The following is a 23,837-nucleotide window of genomic DNA, read 5'->3' on the forward strand; positions in this document are numbered from 1 at the left end:
GCCAGCCCCTGCTCAGCAGTCTTCCTGCATGAAAAGCTGAACAGGAGCCCCTGGTCTAATCATCCCCCAGCTGGGAGCAGCGGGGCTTCATGTAAAAGTGTGGAGCCAACCAGAGCAGGGATTGGGGGTGACCTAGGGAGGGGCCACGTACAAGGATGCCCTGGCCCATCCCTGAATGTCCTACACCACTCTGCTAGGCCTGGGAGGCCCAGGCATGGACAGGAGGGCAGGGCACCCTATTGAGGGTCTGCAGGATTCTGGAAGGTTGAATGTCATGGTGATAATCAGCTCAGCTCTGGGGTCCAAACGCCACTTCAAATCTCAGCTTCACCATGATAGGGGTGACCATAGGCGTGGTTTAACCTCTTTATGCTCTGTCTTCTCATCTGCAAAATGGGGTAGTGAAGCAACTTTTGAATCATAGAATTGCTGTGGGCACTAAAGCGGATAGCTGAGGCAAGAGCTTGGCATGGGAGACAAGCTCCACAAAGTCAGCTGTAGGGTTCCTTCAGCATTGTCTCATCAAGTCCCTTAACCCCAAACAGGACAGGAGCCCAGGAAGTTTTGAGATCCTAGATTATTCTATTGAAAGGTGGCTTCTAGGTCTCCCAGCCCACACTTCTCCAGGACGCCCATCTCAGCCACCCCAGGTCCCACTTTTTTGTTCAACAGCATTCCCAGAAAGGAAAGCTCTGGCCCAGCCTAAGCTGTAGCGAGGTGAAATACCTTCCCCTGCCCCCTCTAAATAGTAGTTCCGGGTCTTCTGGAAACTCACCAGCAGCCACTCTGGATCCCTGTGGCCTGTGGACCTGCAGCATCACTGTCCTCCGGGGGCTTGTGAGAGACACAGCGTCTGGAGCCTCAGCTGAGGCCTGGGGTGTCAGAATCTGCCCCTGGACCAGATCCCCCGAGGATGTGTATGTGCAGAGAGTGTGGGAAGGCTGCTCCACGCCTCCTAGGAGACCACAGGTCTCTCTCACCACCGTGACAAGCTTCAGCAATGTGTCCGGGGGAAATGCGAGCTACCTGCAAGTAAATTATTATTAATAGTTACAGTACCAACATTTGCAAATAATGTCATTTTTGAAAAAGGAAATTAGAGCTGACTCAAAGTTATTCCTATGAAGACATCACTCTTATATGTGCATTCAAACATGCTTTCTTGAAGGGGAATTACTGTCATGATGCACACGCACAGGGGACCCTGTCAGCAGGTCTTCACTAAGGAGGGAGGACCTAACCCACCCTTCCTCCTGAACAGCAGTCCTACCTGCTATGTTCCCAAGAGGCGGTCAGTCCGATGCTGTAGGAGGCAGAATGGCCCAATGCAGCCACATCGATGCTGGGCAGGCCTCGTTCTTGGAAATTCTTCCTTACATTGGTCTGCAAGATGCCCCCCTGGAAAACTCCCACCCTTCCTTGCTAAGTCTCTGGCTGCAGATGGAACTAGCCCACCTCCTCTTTCATAGGACACAGCTGTTCCTTCCCGTTGCTGCCAAGTAACTAATTGTTACAAACTGAGGGGCTTGCAACAACAGAAACTGATGCTGTCACAGCTGTGGAGGCTGGACGTCCGACAGCAAGGTGTCGGTGGGACGCGCTCTCTCCGAAGCCTCCCGGGGAGGATCGTGCCTTGCCTATTCCCAGGTGTCACTTGGTTTGGGGCTGCCAAGCTCTAATCACTGCCTCTCTCATCTGTGGTTTTCTCCTCCTCCCTCCCAAATCTCCCTCTGCCTTTCTCTGTCATGACACCTGCTGCTGGATTTGGGGTCCCCCCTGAATCCAGAATCTCATTTTGAAATCCTTAACTTAGTTACATCTGCTAAGATTCCTTTTCCAAATAAGATCACATTCACAGGCTCTGGCAAGCAGGGCGGGCACAAATCTTTTGGGGGCCACTAATCAACCCATAGGAGGTCCATTCAAATATTTAAAGGCATGCTCTCAACCCATCGCCTCTTCTCCACGCAAAGACAAATCCCAGAATCTTTCAGTACATCTTCTGTGTGATCTACCATCAGTCTGACTGTCACCCCTGGCCCTGGACAGAATGTCCGTCTCCTCTCAGACAAAGGACTTGAATGATTTTTTTTTTTTTTTTTTTTTTTTTTTTTTTTTTTTTTTTTTTTTTTTGAGATAGAGCCTTGCTCTGCTTCCCAGGCTGGAGTGCAGTTGCGCGATCTTGACCCACTGCAACCTCTGCCTCCCGGGTTCAAGTGATTCTCCTGCCTCAGCCTCCAAAGTAGCTGGGACTACAGGCGCCTGCCACACAGGCAGCTAATTTTCTGTATTTTTAGTACAGACTGGGTTTCACCATGTTAGCCAGGATGGTTTCAATCTCCTGACCTCGTGATCCGCCCGCCTCAGCCTCCCAAAGTGCTGGGATTACAGGCGTGAGCCACGGTGCCCAGCCAAGGACTTGAACGATTTTAACCTTGTAGGATAGGATGAGTTATGATGGGCAGTGGGTGGTGTCATTTAGTAGAGAACTTGAAAAGGGAGGTTCCCAAAAGCAGGGCTGGCATGTGGGTGAGGCAAGAGAAGTCCCTGGAATCTAAGGCACCACTCTCTGTCAGTCTCATGCAGGCAGGCCCATGAGTGTGAGTGCCTGCTTACATCCACACCCTGGGCCTCGCTGTCCTCTCCCTAGCCCCGGCCTGCCCTAAAGAAGCCAGCTGGGGGACTTCCGGGCCCCCCTCTCTGGAGAAATGTTCCAGAACTGAGCCACCCACTGACACGAGTGAGCTTCCTGCGAGAGTGGGGGGTGACTCCCTGAACCTCTGCTGGATGCTCCCCACCGCTGCCACACCAGGTTCCCAGGGGTCGGTCCCATCCCTGCCTGGGGCAGAGTCAGAGAGAGTCCTGGGAAGAGGAAACGGCACATGGTGGAGGGTTCCTTTCCCTGAGGGTCTCAGCCACTGCACCTTATTCACCATGCATGGGAGTATCCAGGGATAGTGCCCCCTGGGATTGGCCAGTGTACAGGTTCTGCGGTGGTTCCAGGCATTTCTGGGCACACAACCACCGGAGACTCAGATTCTTTCATGGACCTCCTCTTCTAAGCCCCTCTGGAGGTTGAGGGTGAGTCATGCCTGGTCCGGTGCCCACCCAGCCTCATCTAGGTAGCCGCTGGCACTGCACCAGTTAGTAGCTTATGGCTGGTCCCCCAGCCTTCCTCCCCCTCTGCCTCCTGGGCTCTTTTAACAACCCTCATTTGCATAGCTGTTTTGAAGTTTTGCAAAGAGCTTTTTACCTCTCCTTTAATGGGACCTTCACAATGACCTTGACATTTATTCATGAGCCCCATTGTACCAAGATGAACCTGAGGTGAAGGCAACAAATCCGCTGCCCCGGGCTCCACAGCTCAGAATCTGGGGTCAGGACTGGTCTCCGGTCCGTCCCTCCCAGTGATCTGCCCTTCCTTTGCCAAGCATCTTTGACTAGATGTGCAGCAGGAGTGCCCAGTGAGTCCAGGGGAGGCACCAGGCCTGCGGGCACAGGCCTGGTCACCTAGAGAGTTGCATCTTCTGACCAAGAGGAAGAATTCATGAAGAGCCAGCCTCCGGGCCTGGCAGGCAAGGGTTTTACCTGGTCATCAAACTTTTTCAAGAGGCACCAAGGAAGCAAGTAGCAGGTGGCCAGGCCAGGATGGACATGGTCAAAGTGAGTCAGCTGGTTTCCTGGAGCTGCTAACCCAGTCGCCACCCTCTCCTGCCTTCCAAGTCGCAAATTCTCTGGTCCCACTCGCAGTCAGCCTGGACCTGGGTTGCTCATTCTTGAAGAATGCTCACTGCTGGGCCTGCCTCTGTTTCTGAGATGAGTCCAGGAAAGCTGGGGTGGTCTCGGTCCGTGTCCCCGTTCTGGCACACCCGACCCCTGGGACAGCTCAGAAATCTGCAACCTTTCACAGCTGGTTGGCTTTCAGCACAAATGGGCAGGTGCCTAGAGCAGCCAGCAGGATCCGCTCATCTGAAAACACCTGGGAAGCTCAGGGGGAACAGCTCTCCATCCAAGCTGGCGAGAAGTGAGGTGGGCCTCAGCCTGGGCCCAGATTCGTCAGGGTAAATGCCACCTGTGGGAACTCGGGCTCTGCCTGGCAGGGGCCCTCAGAGCCCTTCTGAGATGACTCTTGCTTCTGCTGCCAGCAACTGCGGGTTCCATCTCAGGGAGGGCAGGGAATCAATCCTCCATTAATCCTTAGGACTGGTTCTTTAAGTCCACCTGGGTTTAGTCCTTGACTTCACTATTTACTGGGTGACCTCAACCAGTGACTCAACCTGAGTGCAGGCATCCTTCTCTGTTAAGTGGAAATAACCGTAGAACCTCCAACCTTACAGGTTGTTAAAAGGATCACATTAATTGATGGATGGAAAAGTACTTGTAATGCGTAAATATCTGGCAAATGCACTTCCTGGTTTTATATATTTTTTTTTCTTTTGAGACAGAGTCTCGCTCTGTTGCCCAGGCTGGAGTGCAGTGATGTGATCTCCGCTCACTGCAACCTCTGCCTCCTGGGTTCAAGTGATTCTCCTGCCTCAGCCTCCCAAGTAGCTGGGATTACAGGTGCCCACCACCATACCCAGCTAATTTTTGTATTTTTAGTAGAGACTGGGTTTCACCATGTTGGTCAGGCTGGTCTCAAACTCCTGGCTTCAAGTGATCCAACTGCCTCAGCCTCCCAAAGTGCTGGGATTACAGGTGTGAAAATGCAGTTAGTGTTAATGTCGTTACTGTTGCGATGGGAAGCATGCCGAGGGTCAGGCAGCAGCCATGCTCTGCCCACTTACCTACCTTTCTGCTCTCCTCATGGTCCCCCCAATACCAAGTTTCATAATGCCAAGGCCCACTGCTACTGTTATGAGTGGAAATGGGTCCCCTCCAAATTCATATGTTGACATACTAACTCCCAGCACCTCCAAATGTTACCATTTTTGGCGATAGGGTCTTTAAAAAGATAATCAAGGTAAACCGAGGCCACTGAGGTTGGCCCTAATCCAGCATGACTGGTGTCCTTATAAGAAGAGGATATATGGACAGAGACATGTGCAGAGGGAGGACCATGGGAGGACACAGGGAGAAGACAGCCAAGTCACCAACCCTGCCTACACCTTGATCTCAGACTCCCAACCTCCAAAACTGTGAGAGAAAGAATTTCTGTTACTTAAGCCCCCCAGTCTGTGGTGTTTTGATAGAGTAGCCCTAGGAAAAGGATACTGTTATATGATCCATCGTAGGTTCTGGAAAGCATTTGTTCTGTAGGACGTCAATAGGGCTTGTGTAAAAACAGAGTTCTGCAGTCAAACGAGTCTGAGAACCACTGGGTCGAGCATAGCTCACCAGGTTTTCTTTACTGGAAGCCTCCTCACAGCCATGACTGTGCCCATGGGTGTTTTGAATCCCTAGGAGGGGAGAGATTTCCCAACCTTTCTTGAACATGGAATCCTCATCATTGCAAAACATGGGCTTTGTATTCTGCAGAACAGGCCTTCCAACATGCTGGAAGCCGAGACCAGCTGGGGTGGGGAGGAGGCACGGGGGCGGGGTAAGACCCAGGGCCCTCTGCCTGTGCTGGCGAGTCCCTCTATCTCCCTTATCAGACAAGCAGCAGGGCCAGCCAGGAGTGCCACATTTTATGGCTCTATCATGTGTGAGATCTTGCCCATTAGGGAGAAGCTGTCAACACAAAACATAGATTTCAAGATACGCTTTCTACTCCAGGATTATGAATAACCCCTTCGATCATTAGAACCAGAGCATTTTTTAAAAATCCAATTTGTTTCCCACTTCGGAACCCATTTAGTTTGCTGCTTGCCCTCTGGGTTAGAGAGGGAGGGCTGGAGGCTGGAGCCTTCCAGAATCCTGGCTCTGGAAACTTTGCACCCCCAGAAATTGTGCAGGTTTTTCATCTGAAAGCTTGATTTTCCTAGGAATCATCTGTTATCCATTTCCTATAACCCAGCTGTGTATTTCTGTTGGAAGGTATTCCCTTTATAATTAGACAGAGCTGCAGGGAGCCCTGTGGAGTGGGCAGCATCCCCCAGAGGGCCAAGGGGAGACATTCCAGACAGTCTTCCAGCAGAGAAGTTTGGGAAGATGCTGATTTCATCTGTCAAGTCCTAAAGCAATGCACTAATCCAAAATTAAACGAAAACAAAAATATTCACCAGGCAAAGGAGTGTGAAAAATCCCCATTTCTGTCTCTCTCTCCTCATCAGCAATTGAAACCGGGGCTTCCTAGAAGAAACGATGCACTCCCCACCTCCCTCTGTTTGTGCTGCAGTGAAAACTGACACGAGAGATTCATTGGAACATGTGCCCTCGTTCCACTCTCATCAGCCCACCGCGGGGACAGGAGCTGTTCATCTTTTTGGCTCTGCTCGCACCCTCCAGAACACTTATGAGGGGCACTTTGTGGGCGCCGTGGTCGGATGAGGCCCCTGGGGCTCTTCCAGAGGCTGGCACTCTCCGCAGTTGTCGCTCACATACCTGCTCAGGCCAGGCCAGGCCAGAGTGGACAATGTCTTCCCAGCAGGCCAGACCAGTCTCCCAGGAGGCTGAGGCTGCTGTATCACTCACCAAACCCTCTCATCTGCTGGCCTGACCCTGTGCTATGCTGGAAATAGCACTAGAGCCAGACGCCCTCCCTGACTTGGACAAGGGCAGTGCCCTGGAAGAAGAGGGCACAGAAGCAGCTGTTTACAGAACCTCCGAGGGCTGCAATGGGGCAATGGGGTGTGCAGGAGAGTGACCAGGAGCCCGGGGCAGCTGGTGACCCACCCCTCCAGGCATTTGTGAGGTGTCAGAAGAGGGTTCCCCTTGAACGGGGCCTGCAGAGATGGCTAAGAGTCCATCAGGCAGATGAAATGATTTGCTTTCCTCACACTTACCAAGCTTAGAAATGACCTCTTTCATGCATGTGAACGACTTTATTCATGTATATGACTCACCTTCCTCATGCATGTGATGATCTTATTGTATGTGACTCACTTTCATGCATGTGATGACCTTATCCATGTATGTGACTCACCTTCATGCATGTGATGACCTTATTCAGGTAGGTGATTCACCTTCTTCATGCATGTGATGACCTTATCCATGTATGTGATTCACCTTCTTCATGCATGTGATGACCTTATTCACGTATGTGATTTGCCTTCTTCATGCATGTGATTACCTTATACATGTATATGACTCACCTTCTTCATGCATGTGATGACCTTATTCACATATGTGACTCGCCTTCATGCATGTGATGAACCTTATCCATGTATGTGACTCACCTTCTTCATGCATGTGACGACTTTATCTATGAATGTGACTCATTGTTTGTCTTCCCATCCCCCTAAAACATAAACTCAATGAGAGCAAGGCCTTTGTCTACTTCTTTTTAATCAGCATATCCCCAGTGCCTAGCTCAGTACACCGTAAGTACTCAGAACTACGTGTTGAATCGTTGGGAATGAAGGCCAAGGGGGAGTCAGGGTGGGAAGGACCCTGACAGAGGGTGACAGGTGCCTGCCCCATCCCACCGATCTTAACAGGAATCACCCCCCGACTTCCCCTCCGACAGGTCCCAGGACGGCCTCACCAAGAGGTGCATGGCCATGACCCATTCACCTTCATAACTCCCAGATGCAGCAAGTTGCCATGGAGAAGGCCCAGATGAGGTCCCTGGGCTGCACCTGCTTGCCAGCAGGTACAGAGCAGCGGGTGGGGGCCGCTGGCTGGCCCTGCCATGCACCCCTCAGGCTCCCGCTCCTGCCTCCCCGAGCCTCAGTCCTTTTAGCTCTCATTTGTACGTGGGCCTCAACCCAAGCGCAAGATTCAGCGGGAATCCGGCCGGGTTCCCAGACGCTTAATTGGAGCTGGGCTCTTCATTACCCGCACACCTGTTCCCCAACACCATATGGTCTGAGGTAAATAGACTATAATTGTTTATCTAGAGTCCGTTCTGCCGTGAGTGAGTGAGTGCAGGGCCGCCTCCGCCGCCACCTCCACCTCTCCCGCCATCACCCCTGCCACTGATCCCTCACTGGGCTGCTGAAGGACGAAGCCCCACACAAGATTAAAGAGTTTACAGCTGTCCCGGCAGAGTCACCTTCCACATCCGGGGCCCATCTTGGAGCAGCTTCTCCAGCTCCAAGGAAAAGTCCCTGCCCAGCTATGCAACTGCTGGGAGCTTGGCAGCCGGGTCTCCCTGCCCTTCCAGTGTGGCTGAGCAGCCGGGCCCCTCGCTAGCCCTGGGATCATTTATCTCTTTCCCTGTGCAGGCTGGAGGACATCTGAGAAGGGCCTGGGCTTTGGAGCCTGGAAGGCATGGGCCTCGCCTGGATCTCCGTGCAGCCACTTTCCAATTTAGTGGCCTCAGGTGAGTTTCTTCACGTCTTAGGCTTTGGCTGCTGTGTCTACCAAAAATCAGGGCATGATTTTTTCTGCATCACGTGGTCGTTCATAACAGAAGGCGTTAATGTTCACGGGGTACGTCCTGTTGGGTCAGCATGCTGCTGTGTGCTTTAGAGAAAGGACCTCTTGGAGGAAGGCGCTTTGATTATAAACACTTTACAGAGGAACAAAGTCAGGCTCAGGCGGGTGAGCCCACTTGCCCAGTGCTACCCAGCCAGAAACTGGGGGAGCTGGAATTCTAACCCAGTTCTGTCAATTTTGGAAGCTGATCTCCTGACCACCATCCTATATTTACATGATGAGATCATGCATCAAAGGGGCCTGGCCTGGTGCCTGGCATATCGAAGAAAATCAATAAGTGCCCATTCTTTTCTCTCTGCCCTTCCTTCAGTGAACAGATGCCCCCGCCACCGCCACTCAGGCTTCTGGGAGGCATCCAGAGCTCTGGGCTGCCAATGTGCCCTACCCCAAGATACAGTATAAATAGAGCACAGCCCGGTCCCCTCCCCAGTCCCCTTACCTTTGTTCCTGGCCAGCCCTACCAGGAAGAAGTGGCCCTTTCCCACCATGCAGCCGATCCCCAGATAGTCCTGGACCGCCACGCAGCCAGGCAGAAAAAGGAGGAAGGCAGGACGGCAGGCAACGCCCCAACAGAGCTGAGTTCTCAGCCTCCGAAGGAGTCAGATGAGTTGATCTTAAGAAACAGCAAGGGCCCCTGAGCATTCCGGGGGCTCTGGCTGAAAGCATGACCCCATGCAGGAGGCAGAGTGCTGGGCACCTTGTGGGGAACCAGAGCCACATGAGAGCCCGTACACTCGGGGCACCTGGGGCCTCTCTTCAGGGGCACGGGAGAAGGCTGCTCTTCACCATCTCGCCACCTGAGTTTTTCCCTTTCCTGCCCAGAGCTCCTCCGCCTGCCCAGAGCTGCTCCAGGAGGATGGATGGCTTCCCCAAGCCCAAGAGAACAGATGCTGTGTCCTCTTAATCTGCACAGAATTGGTCTTTAATACGATGAAGGGTTTCTAGACCTTTCAGCTCTGACGGATCCCTTATGTAGCAGAGTCACTGTCTCTTACCAGAGCCTACCTGGGCAGGCAGGCACCCTCAGGTGGGCTCAGAGACGGTCTCACCCCCAGCCAGTCGGCAGCAGCTTCCCCATCCCAGAGAAAGGATGAGACCCAAGTCCTATCCTTCAAGACACTGTCATCCCCCTGGATAGACAGACACCAAGTTCCCACTACACACACACTCATCGGTCCACAAAGAGCAGCTCCACACGTGAAGCACGTGGCCACAAGGAAGCCAGAAAACCATGGGGAGCAGAAACAAGCAATGCTTGTGGGATAATTGGGGAAGTCTTCCTGCAGGAGGTGCCCCCAGGGGCCTTGAGAGCTCTGATCCCCATCAGTTACCTGCTGGCTCTGTGGAAGGTAGAGAATCAGGCAGGAACAAGAATTGCAACCAAGAAAAAATATATATGAAAAAAAAAGGAAAAGCTTTTCCTAGCAAGTTTTCCATCTGCCTAGGGGGAGACCCTTTGAAGAAGAGCCTGGGGCCCGAGCAGCAGCAGCAGCCGCCTCCCCCATCTCCGGGGAGGGGAAGAAGTTTTAAAAGATACTTAAGCTGCTGTATAAATTGGCCCCTCAGGGGATGCCATGAAGATCTGCCTTGGCCTGATGAGCATGAGGACACCTGCAAGCCCAGGCATCAGGCAGGGCTGCTGGAGTGGTCAGCAGGGTGCCCCCTGCCCTGGGCATGGGAAAGATGCAGTGTCCTGGAAACAGGAGTCCAACTCCCTGGGAATGTGAGCCTCTGAGGAAATCTCTGTAACTCAAAGACTTGGAAGGCCGGGCACTGTGGCTCACACCTGTAATCTTAACAGGTGTGGGGCCAAGGTGGGCAGATCACGAGGTCAGGAGTTTGAGACCAGCCTGGCCAATATGGTGAAACCCCATCTCTACTAAAAATACACAAATTAGCCAGGTGTGGCGGCATGCACCTATAATCTCAGCTACTCGGGAGGCTGAGGCAGAAGAATCACTTGAACCTGGGAAGTGGAAGTTGCAGTGAGCTGAAATTGTGCCACTGCACTCCAGCCTGGGTGACAGAGCGAGACTCCATCTCAAAAAAAAAAAAAAAAAAGACTTGGAAACTGGACTCAGGTGTTCTGGTCAGGGTCCTGGTTGGGGGCTGGAGCCCTGCATGAAAAGGAAGAGGAAGGAATGTGTCCTGGACTCCTGTTCTATGGCTGGACATGGGACCAGGCACTTTATAGACACTCTCTCATTTAACCTTCGAAGACCTTCCTGCTAGGTATCATTGCTACTCCCATTTCACAGATGAGAAAACTAAGGGCCAGAGAGATGAAGTCACTTGCCCAAGGTCACAAAGCCAGAAGGGGCCAGAGGCGGCATTTGAACCCAAGCCACACACTGTGCCTCTCTTTGAACGTTCCACTTCAGTTAGGGAAGGTGGAGCAGCTGGAGACAGTCCCCAGACCTCTGCAAACTGTCCTGGACTTTGTGGCACAGCCTTGGGCCCTGAGATGCAAGGGACACACAGAGCAGGCAGGGTTTGAGATGAGGGAGAAGGACTGTTCTCCTGGGCTCGTTCCCTTATCAGAACACCTGTGTCCAGCTTCAAAGCCACGGCTGTCACTGCCAGGGCCCCACCCACACCTCCTGGGCACCCAGCAGTCAGCACATGGCACAGACATCTAGGACTCACCTGAGGGCTTCTCTCAGCCCAGGTAGGGGCTGAGCTCAAGGGGCTGGGGAGTGAATGTCCTTGGAAGCAGCCTCGGCCAATGTCAGATGGACTCAGAGGATGAAACCTCCAGGTGCCTAAGTTCCCCAGTGGAATTTGGCCCCACTGCCCATGGCAGTAACCTGCTCAGTAGCACAGCATCCTGTATTCACTTCTTCCTGTCCCCATCTCCTTCCCCACTCCCCTACTAGTACTTCCCAAGATCACCTCCCAAAGAAATAAATGCATGCAACCCCTTGTCTTGGGTCTGCTTCTGGGGGAACCCAAGCTAAGCCCTCCCCTGTGCATCCTTCCTGCACCCATCCCTGTGCCTCCTGTCCACCTGACCCCCATGCATCAGGAGAATGAAGGTAGGTTTTCTCCTTGAGGAAACATAACTAATAACAAGATCACAAGCCACCCAAAGACACAGACATCAAATATTACACACCCGGAGTGAGATCCGTATCTCTCTATCTGGAGCGCCGTGCTTTAGAGTGATGGCTCGGCCGCCGACCCTCTCATTGATGAAGTATGTTATAAGAGCTAAGTAATAATAATATTGTAAAATGCCTCAGTGCTCAAGCATGAGCTCTGGGCTCCAGATAAAATGCCAGACAGATAGATTAGCAGGCGGAGGAAACGCTCCAAAAGCCATCTCCCCACAGCTCCCTGGGCCTAATAGACGGGTCCAATCAGCCCACTTCAATTACTACTTGGGGACTAATAGCCAAGAGGCTGATTAAATCCCCTGCTCAAGCACCTGTGCTGTGCAGAGCTGGTGACAGCAGGACAGCAGGACAGGTGAGAACGAGGAGAATGAGATGGTGTGCGCTTTCCTTCCCTGGGATAGGGGAGTGTGCAAGTCGTCTGGGCAGATCTGGGCTAATCCTGCTGCAGTTCCCCATCTGTCCTTACTGAGCCATGTCCGAAGCCCAGGCCTCCATCCTCCAGCACTGGCTGGGCCCGGAGCAGGGCTGGCCATCCTCTGCTGTCCTCCTTGGCTGACTCCTCTCCACTTTCCATCAGGAGAAAATGGAGAGGCTGAATGAGGCCATGGAGAACCGGAAGGACAGCTGATTTGCTTGTCCTCGGGGGATAATTTGGTGGAAGGAGGTGGTTTTGCCTCAGTGGAGAGCCATCAGAACCAAACCCAGGTGGAGGGGAGCACCAGGCAGTGAGGCCTATCTCAGAGTGAAAGGCAGGAAGAGGGAACGATGGCCAAAGCATTAGACAAGAGCCCTTGAGGACTGTGGGCCCCAGAGGCTAGAACTTGAGTAGGGGCCATGAGAAATGCAGAGAAGGAGAGTTCCAACTCCCAGAGACACTGCCTTCCACAGGGGCTGGGGGGCAGGTGAGAGCACCCCAGGAGCCACAGGTGGGTGACTGTCAGCCTCAATCTCCACTGGCCCCCAGACACCTGCTCCCTGTGCCCCATCTGTTCCAAGGTATGAAAGGTCAGAGTGACAGCTGTCACTGCAGTGGGAGGGGCAAGGCCTTCCCCAATGGAAATGTATCATGTGTGTCCTGCTGAGCCAGGGAATCTTTTCTCATATAGGGCCTTTGACCTTCAGAAAAGTATTTGAATCAAGGAGTGCGGGAGGAGGAAGAGGACGAAGAGAGAAAGGGGGGAGGGAAGGAAGAGGGGGAGGGGAAGGAGAAAGCAAAGAAGAGAAGGAGGAGGAAGAGGAGCGGGAGGAAGGGGAGGAGGGAAAGAAAGAGGAAGAGAAAGAACAGGAGGAGGAGGGGGAGGAAGGAGAGCGTGGGAGAAGGGAGAGGAAGCAGAAACAATTTACGCTAAATTTTATATTTGAGAGAGAACGCAAGGAAGCGTTTGATTTTTTCCTAGTCCATCTGAGAACAAAACAGTGTGAATGTTGCTGAACATGTGTTTTTTAAAAATGAAAAACAGAGAATGTAAAATCGTATCCAGGCCTCCCAACAAGCAATATCTAATGCTCACAACTGGGTCTGCCGATCCGAAGGGACAGGGCTGTGTGAGGGAGGAGGTGGGGAAGGGGGTACCTTTGACAACAGGCTAGGAAACCTCTGGGTCCCAGAGACCATGAAGCCGGAGGAACTCGCCCCTCCTTGTTGAAGAAGAACATATAAATGCTCCACATATGGAAACTCAACTTGTAAACTCTCATTACTCATGAGCCGGAGGTGAGCAGATGGGAAATGAAACGGCACCAGCAGCAAGCCAGGGAGCCCAAATGTGAGCGTGAACCGGCGCGGGGAGGCCGAGCCTAGGAGGGGCAGCCAAGGGCGGGAGTAGGCGGAGGTGGGGCCGCGGAGCAGGAGCAGGAGCGTCGCATGGGGGCTGTAACCGGAGGGGCCTGGGATATGGGAAAGACACCAGCAGGGAGGGCCGCTCACCTGCAGGTGGGCACAGCGGGAAACATGAGTGAGAGTCTCTTTCTTCCTTTTCATTCCAGAGGGTCTAAGAGAGAGGAGAAGGGGTGCCTGTGGATGGCAGAACAGACCCCGCCTGGGCCAGGTCTGGGCTCTGCTGCCACAACCCAAGTACATCCCATAACATTCCAAATTCCTCCGTAACCCTCTTTCAGGTTTTCATTCTAACAAAGGAGACGCCAGACTGGGGTCCTGCTCCGTGGAAACAGGTCTCTGGCTCTGCCTGGGGGCCCCTCTCTGCTTTCTCCCGTGTTCCTTGCTCTTCCTCCCGTGTTCCTTGCTCTTCTCCCATATTCCATGGGCTTCCACCCAAGCTTCAGAAGCCTGCCTGGTCACCTCAGTGGGATATGAGGCTTGGCGCGTGAATCTGTCTGCTAGGGCCGTCATGACAAAGTGCCACAGGCTGGGAGGCTTAAACAACAGAAATTTGTTCTCTCGCAGTTCTGGAAGCTGGAAGTCCGAGATCAAGGTGTCGGCAGGGTTGGTTTCTTCTGAGCCTCTCTTCTCCTTGGCTTGGAGGTGGCTGTCTTCTCTGTGTGTCTTCACATGGTCTTCCCTTTGTGTTTGTCTGTGTCCAAATCTCTCCTTCTTAGAAGGACACCAGTCATACTGGCTGAGGATCCACCATCATTTTAGCTTGATCACCTTTTTTTTTTTTTTGAGACGGAGTCTTGCTCTGTCGCCAGGCTGGAGCGCGGTGGTGTGATCTCGGCTCACTGCAACCTCTGCCTCCCAGGTTCAAGCGATTCTCCTGCCTCAGCCTCCCGAGTAGCTGGGAGGCATGCACGGCCACGCCCAGCTAACTTTTGTATTTTTAGTAGAGATGGACGGGGTTTCACTGTGTTAGCCAATATGGTCTCGATCTCTTGACCTTGTGATCTGCCCACCTCGGCCTCCCAAAGTGCTGGGATTACAGGCGTGAGCCACTGCGCCCGGCCTTGATCGCTTCTTTGAAGACCCCCCATCTCCAAATGTAGTCGCTTTCTGAGGTGCTGGGGTTGGGTGTCCACATCTGGATTTGAGAGGGTTGCAGTGCAGCCCATGGCAACACCCAGCAGAGGAGATGCATAACAAGGGCAGGGCAGGGAAGGTAAGAGGCAGAGGTTTGGGATGCTGAGGTGTGAGGATCACTTGAGATCAGGAGTTCGAGACCAGCCTGTCCAACATGGTGAAAACCTGTCTCTACTAAAAATGCAAAAAAAAAAAAGAAAAAAAGAAAAAAAAAGAAAAAAAAATTAGCCAGGCAGGGTGGCGGGCACCTATAATCCCAGTTACTTCTTCTAAAAAAAAAAAAAAAGAAAAAAAAAGAAAGAAAGAAAAGAAGAGAAAAAGAAAAAGGAGGCAGGGGACAACTGCACAAACAGACCCCTTTTTTAAGCCCCCAAGTAATGGTGCTAATGGTCACCAGGGCAGAAAGTGGGCAGCCCCTCATTCAGGCAGACCTCAATTTACAACTCATGTGGCTTCTGTTTCTCCTTCTCCTCCTGCTTGGGCAAGGCCTGCTGTGTTCTGCCACCCTAAGTCTCAGGCAGCAAGTGGGACAGAGGTCTGAGAAGGAGGAGACCCGGCTGTTGTCGTCAACAACCCCCTTCCACCTTTTTCCGTCCTCAGGGCTCAGTGGGGAGCAGGGAGAGGGCAAGACCTTCATCAGCTTAAGTGACAATGATTGTCGGGGAGAATTGAGGCCAAGCCACTGAAGGTGAAGGGAAGAGGAAGGGAGAAAAGGCCAGGGATACTTGGTAAAGCTCAGAAGAAGGGAAACCGAGTCCATCTCTGCCACATCCCGGCTGTGGAGTGCTACACATGCCTTCTGGTGTTTCAAACCCTCATCACCGCCATGAATGAGGACGGCATCATCAGTGGCTCCATTTTCAGAAGAGCAAACAGAGGCCCAGAAGGGTCTGGTGACTTTCTAACACCATGACCGGCAGGTGGAGGACGTGGAGTTTGAACCTAGGTTTGTCCGACTGGCCAGCTCCCTTTCTGCTGCGTTTCCTGCCCTGCACTGCCAGGCTGTGCCTGTGTGTTAGGTCCCCAAGCTGGAGGGTGAGCCCCCGAGGTTACCAGATGTCAATATCAGGCAGATAGGCAGTCCAGGACCTCAGGGAAGGTTTAGAGGACGGCACAAACCAGAAGTCAGAAGTGAGCCCAAAGTCAGGAAACCCGGGATGACTGAATGCTGGGAAGAACAGGTGGTCTCCCAAATCTAAGAGGAAAGGCTAATTTGGTCAAAGCCTCAAACATGGGAGCCCTGAGGTGTGCTCTCGAAACGCATCTGTGTAGGTCTTGCCCTAACCCCACGCAGTTGCAGGCTCCCTGGGCCAGGAAGTGAAGGTCAAAACTATGCTTGCAGCATGATCCGAGTCCAAATGAGGGGGACAAAGAAGTGAGTCCTTAATGTCTCAAGTTCCCTCTATTAAGGAAGACAGTCTCCTTGAGGGATCAGCCAGGTCACAGCAGACGGCAAGAAGCAGTTGAAGATGCAAACTCAGGTCACCCAGCACTGACCTGGCCCAGCCATTGCTCTTGGGAGAAACACACTGTTGGGTAACCAGGAAGGAAGTTCTTAACAAGAGCTGGGGTGGAGCTGTAGTAGAAGGGGGTCACACGTCTCCTCCGGAACGGCTTTTCAGCACTAATAACCGGGTGGGGATGCAAGGTCAACGAGTGAGCTCTCTCTCTCTAGCCCATCTATGTCCAGGATAACGGTGATGACAATAAGACCAGTGCCGGGCTTCCTGGGTTTACTGTATGACCTTGGCCGAGGGACTTAACTTACCTATGACTTAGTTTTCTCATCTGTAAAACGTGATAAACATAGCACCCACCTCACTGATGAGCCAACCCAGGCAAACGTCTCCCAGCCTGCCTGGCCCACAGTGAGCACCTCTGAGCGTTAGTTGTCAGTGCGTGCAGCGGACAGATGTTGTCCCGCCCTCCCAGCAGCTGGTAGAAGGTTCCTCTTAGAGTGAGAGAACTGCCTTGCTTTTGAAAACTCCTTGATATGGTAAGGCCCCTGGTAAAAAAAGCTAGGACTTCAGAACCCGATGGCGGATTAACTGCTCTGTAAAAGACAAGGGAGGAGTGTGTTGGTTGCACTGGAAGGGGAGGAAGGACAGAGCCAGGGTCAGGAGGGTGGGGAAGCCAGGGAGTGCAGAAGGCTGGGAGGTTGCCCAGAGATTGTGGAAGGCTGGGAGGTTGCCCCCACCCTGCACCCCTCGAGTCTCACTAAACTCACAAAGTTCTCCAGGCCAGTGGATGGTTCTGGGGAAAGGGTGAAAGGCTGTGTCTTGTATCTGTGTCTGCCCAAGTAAGGTCCCCGGTGGCCTCAGGCATGACACTGAGGTTTGAAGCAAGGTTTCCTCAATCTCCAAGGGGTGAGGGATTCTATATTCACCACTGGGCTTCAGCTGGATCAGCTAGAGGCCAAAAAAAGTGAGCCACACAACGGAACCAGCTTCCCATGGACACGTCAGAGGGGGAAACCAGCATCTCAATAAAACCAAATCAGCTCCAACCTGAGGTCTCTGCCTGCTGGCTGCAACACAGCCCTCAGCTACCACCCTGTGTAAGTTTTGTCGCATTTCAAACAGCAAAGACAGTTGGATGTCAGAGACAGTTTGAGTCTCCGACTTTTGTGGAATTCCCAGTGCGAGAGCCTGCGGGCTCAGGGAAAATTTCCCCAGTGGCAGTGCTTTGCTCCCAACATGCGCCTTGCCTCCCAGCCTCCCCGCTATTGAATCCAGCATGATTGTCTCTGGGGCCCATAATGGAATTTTATCAGGGATTCCTATAACTGGATTGGTTATTTGCAGCCTTCCGCCGGCGGCAGCTCCAGATAAAGAATGCAGAGTATGTGCTTCGGTGTCACAAACTGTGCCTGGCCACCATCCATCATCCTGTCAAGACATCACTCCAGACAGCGCGGCTTCAAGCAGAACCAGGTTGGGGATTTTCCTCCCAAGAATAACAAACAGCAGCTAAGTCAGGTTAGGAGCCTCTGCTTCCCCCCTATCCCTTCATTACAGATGAATGAATTTTGGGTTTCCCCATGTTGTCCAGCTAGTCCTCCTCCATTTCCTCAGGGTCTGGAGCAGCAAAAGTCACCAATCCTCATCCAGTTCGAGAAGCCTCTAAATGTCACAGTAAGTTTATGCAACCCTTGGCAGGTAGGATATGGAGATTGGAATAGCAAAAATTCTTTGCAGGTAGAGAGCATTTATAAAATCCATCCACGTACCTTATCCTGTTGATCTTTACGGCCACCCTATAAGACAGGGATTGTATTCCCCAGTTGCCAGTTGAGCTGAATGAGACTCAGAGAAGTTAAGTGAGTTCTTCAAGGTCACATAGAGTCAGGGGAAGTTGGGGTCTGCACCCAGTTCTTTTGACTCTAAATCATGCACTCCTGGTACTCCTTATGTTGCAGCTATTCTTTCTTCCCCATACTCCTCCTCTCCTCAAACTGTGTCTCTCTGTTGCTGTCTGTCTTTCCATACCTAGTCCCGAGCATGCAGTGAAAGTCTGGCCATCTCAGTGGCTGCATGGAGGGAGGGTCTGGCCATCTCAGTGGCTGCATGGAGTGAGGGGCTGGCCATCTCTGTAGCTGCATGGAGTCGGGGTCTGGCCATCTCAGTGGCTGCATGGATTGGGGGACTGGCCATCTCTGTAGCTGCCCTTGATTGTCTCCAGAGAGGCACTGATCATCGGCGAGTCTGCCTTCCCCTCCTCTGAATCACAACCAACCAGGATCAGTGAGGCTGGAGCTATGAGGGGGTTGCTTAGAGTGATCTAGTTCTCCTCTTTGATCGGATAGATCCAGGAGCCAGCTGAGGCCAGCACAGTTCTCTCCCTAGTGAATGTGACAATAGGCCTGGGTCCTGATTCCCCACATCCTACTGCCTAACATGATGCACCCATCATCTCCAACCAAGAGACAGGGATCAGAGACTCAACATGTTAGCAAACTACAACTCACCCACATGCAAGCCAGCTGTCCAATGGGAATTCTCCTGATTGAGTGATGGGGTGGACTGAGGTTTCACACTTGCTTCCTCCAGTGATGCAGAGCACCATTTCCAAACCCAAATAGTCCTCTGGCTCCCAAAATGAGGGAGAAGATAGGAGGGGAAGGAGGAGCTAAGCTGCACCCATTATCAGTGAGCACAGGTGCAGGAGAGAGGGGGTGCCAGACACATCTCCACCTCCATCCCCGGATCTGTGATTGACAGGCACTCATGTAATTCATAGAGGCCAAAGGGGATGAGGTAGGCAGAATAACAGCCCCCTAAAGATACCCATGTTCTAATCCCTAGAACGTGTGAATGTTAACCTTATATGGCAAGAAAAGGATTTTATAGATGTGATTAAGTTTAAGTTCTAAAAATGGAGAGGTTATCCCGGATTATCTGAGTGGGTCCCATCCGCAATCACGAGACGGAGGCAGAGGCAGATGATCGACCGCAGACAGGAGAGGAGAATGCAGCAGGGCCCGCAGAGGCAGAGGCTGGAATGGAGCAGCCCCAAGCCAAAGCATGCTGGCCACCACCAGAAGCCAGAGTACGTGAGGCACAGACCCTTCCCTGGAGCCTCCAGGGGAGCACAGCCCTGCTGACACCTTGATTTCGGCTCATTGAGACTTATTTTGGACCTTTGGCCTCTAGAACTATGACAGAATACATTTCTGTTTTTTACACACTTTGTGTGTAAGACTGTGTTACCACAGTTGCAGGAAACTCACACCAGGGACTAGAGCAGCACTGGTGGTGACCGCTGGTGCTGGCAGATCTGTCCAAGTGGACCAGGCCCTGGTTCCACAAGTGAGGCCCTCATGCAGAGGGCAGGTCTGCACACCCGGAAGGGAGGTGGTGATTAGGTAATGAACAGTTCTTCCATTCCTGTCCCAATTGAACATGGCGGTCCCCTCTCTCCTATTCACCCTCGTCCAGCCTCCTCCCCACCAACCCCATCTGCCTCCCGAAAGGGCACTTACCTTCACCTTGCTGCTGCTCTGATGTATTTGTTTTTGCACTGCTATACATAAATACCTGAGCCTGGGTAATTTATAAAGACAAGAGGTTGAATTGGCTCATGGTCCTGCAGGCTGTACAGGAAGCATGGCGGCATCTGCTTCTGGGGAGGCCTGAGGGAGCTTTTACTCATGGTGGAAGGCAAAGTGGGAGCAGGCGTCTTACATGGCAGGTGCAGGACCCAGAGAGAGAACAGGGAAGTGCCACACACTTTTAAACAACCAGATCTCACTAGAACTCACTCACTGTCTCAAGAACAGCACCCAGGGGGATGGTGTTAATCCATTCATAAGAATCCACCCCCATCATTCAGTCACCTCCCACAAGGCCCCACCTCCAGCACTGGGGATTACATTTCAACCTGAGATTTGGGTGGGGACACCGATTCAAACCACATCACCTGATATTTACCCATAGGTCTCAGGGCTTCTGCCCTCTCCCCAGGGTGTCAATATAGGCTAAGTCTATGGTCTGTCCAGGAACCCAAGCCTGAAGCAGGGGGCCTGACTGTACATTGTGAAGTCTGACATGGGTGGTGAATGTCTGCCTCACTCCCTGCCACCTCCCTGCATCGGAGGTGAGTGGAGCCAACTCACCTTCTTCTTCCTCAAGGCCCCACTGAGACCCAGGACCAGCCCCAGGGTCTTGTGAACTCTCCCTTCTTTCCTGCCTGTCCCCACCTGCCACACACACACACACACACACACACACACACACACACACACACACACACACACACACACACACAGAGTCAAAGGTTAAGAGGCACTTCTTTCTTTCTTTCTTTTTTTTTTTTTTTTTTTGAGATGGAGTATTGCTCCATCTCAAAAGAGATCTTGGCTGCAGGCTGATCTCGGCTCACTGCAAACTCTGTCTCCTGGGTTCAAGTGATTATCCTGTCTCAACCTCCTGAGCAGCTGGGATTACAGGTAAGCTCCACCACAGCCAGGTAATTTTTGTGTTTTTAGTAGAGATAGGGTTTCACCATATTGGCCAGGCTGGTCTCGAACTCCTGACCTCAGGTAATCCACCCGCCTCAGCCTCCCAAAGTGCTGGGATTACAGGCATGAGCCACTGTGCCCGGCCAAGAGGCACTTGTTAAAGACCACATCCTTACAGGAGGAGAGGGTGCCTGGAGGGGGGATGCTACAGGGAGAGGAGGTGGTGGGCAGAGCTGTTCACCTGAAAATGGCATACACATGGCCCAGGGGTAAAAGTGGTGAGTAAGGGGGGCAGGGCAGGAGGGCATCACGGGACTCCGCTTGAAGGTGAAGAGTGAGGGAATAGGAAGAGAAGGAGGGCCAGGGCCACAGGAGCAGAGTTCAACATAGAGAGAAGCCAGCCTCCTGGATCAGGTGCCTGCATAGTGACCCCTCCCGAAGGAGGAAAAGGTGGTCTGCAGAGGAGATGAGCAGGTAGAAACCAGGCAGCCTTTGGAGGTGCCTGGCAACAGGGAGCAACAGTGGAGTTCATGCGAAGTGGCTGGGCAGCTGAAACACGGTCCAGAGAAGCCCATTAATCATTCATTCATTCATTCATCCAGGGAAACACTCACTGGGCTCTGACTGCATTGGGCTAGGCTCTGGAGATACAGAGATGGGTGAGAAACAGTCTGTGATTTCCAGACATTTGAGCCAGGCAGAGAGATGGCAGTGCTACCAGTTCCGCTGTGGGAGGCTGGCCAGGTTCAGTGGGTACCAACTCCACGTGAATAGCTCTGTCTTCTCCTTCCTCTGCCTGTTGCACCCACCCCTCCAGGCACCTGCTGTACCTGAGGAGACATGGTTTTGAAGAAGTTCCCCTTAACCTTTGAGTGTGTGGCGAGTGGGGATGGATGGGCATCCAGTCTCCTGGGGGTGGTAGGAGAGCACTTTCTCCTCATAGTGACCCTAAACCTGCATCTTGAAATGTAATTCAAACTGAATATGCAAGCAAAAAGTGGGGGCTGCGCAGGCAGATGGTGTCCCAGGACCAGGCACAGAGGCCTGAATGCAGCTGCTCCCTGTGTGGCTGGAGCAGCATGTGGAAGGGCCATGGGCTGCGCTGGATGCAGAAGGATGCTGTCCCAAGAGGTCTGGACATTCTCTCAGGGGCAACGCTTTTCAGGTGGAGCAAGCTTCTTTTTGTGTTTTATAAAAGTAGGAAAGATGCATGGGTGAGGGGAGGTGTGGGAACAGAGCAGAGGGAGGGAGGGAGATCACCTGGAGGCTGTTGTCACAGACCATGCATTCCATAAGGGGGTGACATCACCCCCAAAGTGGCAAAATTGGTTCTTGGGGCGTGCCAGAAATCTTACCTTTATGTTTAAAGGCATAAAAATACACACAGCATAGAAACAGACACACAGTCTATCTGTGGCATTGCAATTTCATAGGGGCAGGTGATTAGGAAAAGACTTCTTGACAGGGAATAATGAAAAGAAGATTGGCCGACACTGACCTACGCTGTGCAGGTAGGGGCCACCGCTGCAAGTCAGAGGGGAGATGAGGGATAGGAGGGTGTGGCCAAGGAGTGTCAAGAATGACTGGAGTAGAGGATGAGAAATGGAGAAAGGAGAATCTGCATAAGCCCCACGCTTCTTGGGTCTGGGTGACTGGGCTGGGGGAAGGAGGGGGGATGCAATTTACCAAAAGAAAGCTTGTTAGGGGGTGAGCTAAGGGTGTACCAGGATGAGTGGCGACCCTCTAAAATGCATGTCCACCTGGAACCTCTTTATTTGGAAATAGGTCTTCCAGCTCTAATTAATTAAGATGAGGTTATACTGGATTATGGTGGACCCCAAATCTAGGGTCTCAAAGGCTGATGTCCTTAAAAGGCCGTGTGAAAACACAGAATGACACACAGGGTAGAAGTCCTTGTGAAGACAGAGGCAGAGGTGGAGGCGATGCAGCCACAAGCCAACGAATGCCAAGGATTGCCTGGAGCCCCAGGAGCAAGGAGGGATCCTCCTGCGGAGCCTTCAGAGGGAGCACTGCCCTGCAACGTCTCAATTTTGGATTTCCAGCCTCTAGAACTGTGAAAGAATAAATCCCTTGTTTTAAGTCTCCCAGTTTGTGGTACTTTGCAATGGCAACTGCAAACAGCAGGTTCTGTTTGAGTCCCTTGGTTTGGAGGTTCCTGTGGAATGTGCAGCTTGACAGATCCAATAGAGACCTGCAGTTTAAGGAAGCAGTGATGGGTGGAGACACTGATTGCCACCAGCGTGCAAGCAGCAGTGGGAAGAAGGAACTTGGCAGAGATGATTCAGGGTGAAAGTGGAGTGTGAGAAAGGCAGGGAGATCAGGACCAACCCCAAGGAAATACCATTCAAGGACAAGCATGAAAGATGCCCCCTTAAAAGGAGACATCAATGAATGAATAAATGGGGAAACAGAGAGAATAGTGTCCCAGGACCCGTGGAAGGAGAGAATAAAAACCAGCAAAAACACTCTGCAGTCCCAGGACTGGCCTCACTCAGTGCTGGGATCCTTGGGAAGTTGCTGCAAGGAGTATAAAGCCGTGGCATCCATGCCCAAGGATGTCACAAGGGGGCACGAAGCCAAGACATAAACAAGCAAATTTTAAATCACCCTCAAAGAGTTAACTATCAGCACAAGGGCTACAGGAGAAAAAAAAATGATGTCTCAAGGCAGCACAGTGGATGATTAATTAACAAACGAATTGCACAGGCTAAAATTATATAAGAGTTCAGAGAACAGAGAAAGCGCTTAGGGCTTCAATTGTCGGGGATGGATTTGCTGAGAGGTAAGATTGGACCTGAGTTTTGAAGAAGGAGGATATAACTTGTACAGGAAGACATGTGAGGAAGAGCTGGTTGGGAACTGCCAGGCTGGGAGAGGAGAAAAAAAAAAAAAAAGACAGTAACTCAGGGTGCATTTGGGCAGAGGGGAGACAGGGAAACTGGTGCAAGGAGTGGGTGCTCAGGGGTGAGGCTTGGAGGTCATGGTACAAAGAGGCCTTTCTACCTCAACTAGAAAGTTGATGCTGGGCGCAATGGCTCACGCCTGTAATCCCAGCACTTTGGGAGGCCGAGGCGGGCGGATCGTGAGGTCAGGAGATCGAGACCATCCTGACTAACATGGTGAAACCCAGTCTCTACTAAAAATACAAAAAATTAGTCAGGCGTGGTGGCGGGCGCCTGTAGTCCCAGCGACTGGGGAGGCTGAGGCAGCAGAATGGCATGAACCCGGGAGGTGAAGCTTGCAGTGAGCCAAGATTGTGCCACTGCACTCCAGCCTGGGCGGC

The 23,837-nt window shown here is 52.3% G+C and overlaps 1 pseudogene; it reads right to left on the reverse strand.

Moving 5' to 3' along the window:
• Positions 1–327: 327 nt before the first annotated feature.
• Positions 328–19,477, reverse strand: LOC129533436 (uncharacterized; annotated as a pseudogene).
• Positions 19,478–23,837: the final 4,360 nt, after the last annotated feature.

Source organism: Gorilla gorilla, chromosome 4, assembly GCF_029281585.2.
Source record: "Gorilla gorilla gorilla isolate KB3781 chromosome 4, NHGRI_mGorGor1-v2.1_pri, whole genome shotgun sequence".
NCBI classification, from domain to species: Eukaryota; Metazoa; Chordata; class Mammalia; order Primates; family Hominidae; genus Gorilla; species Gorilla gorilla.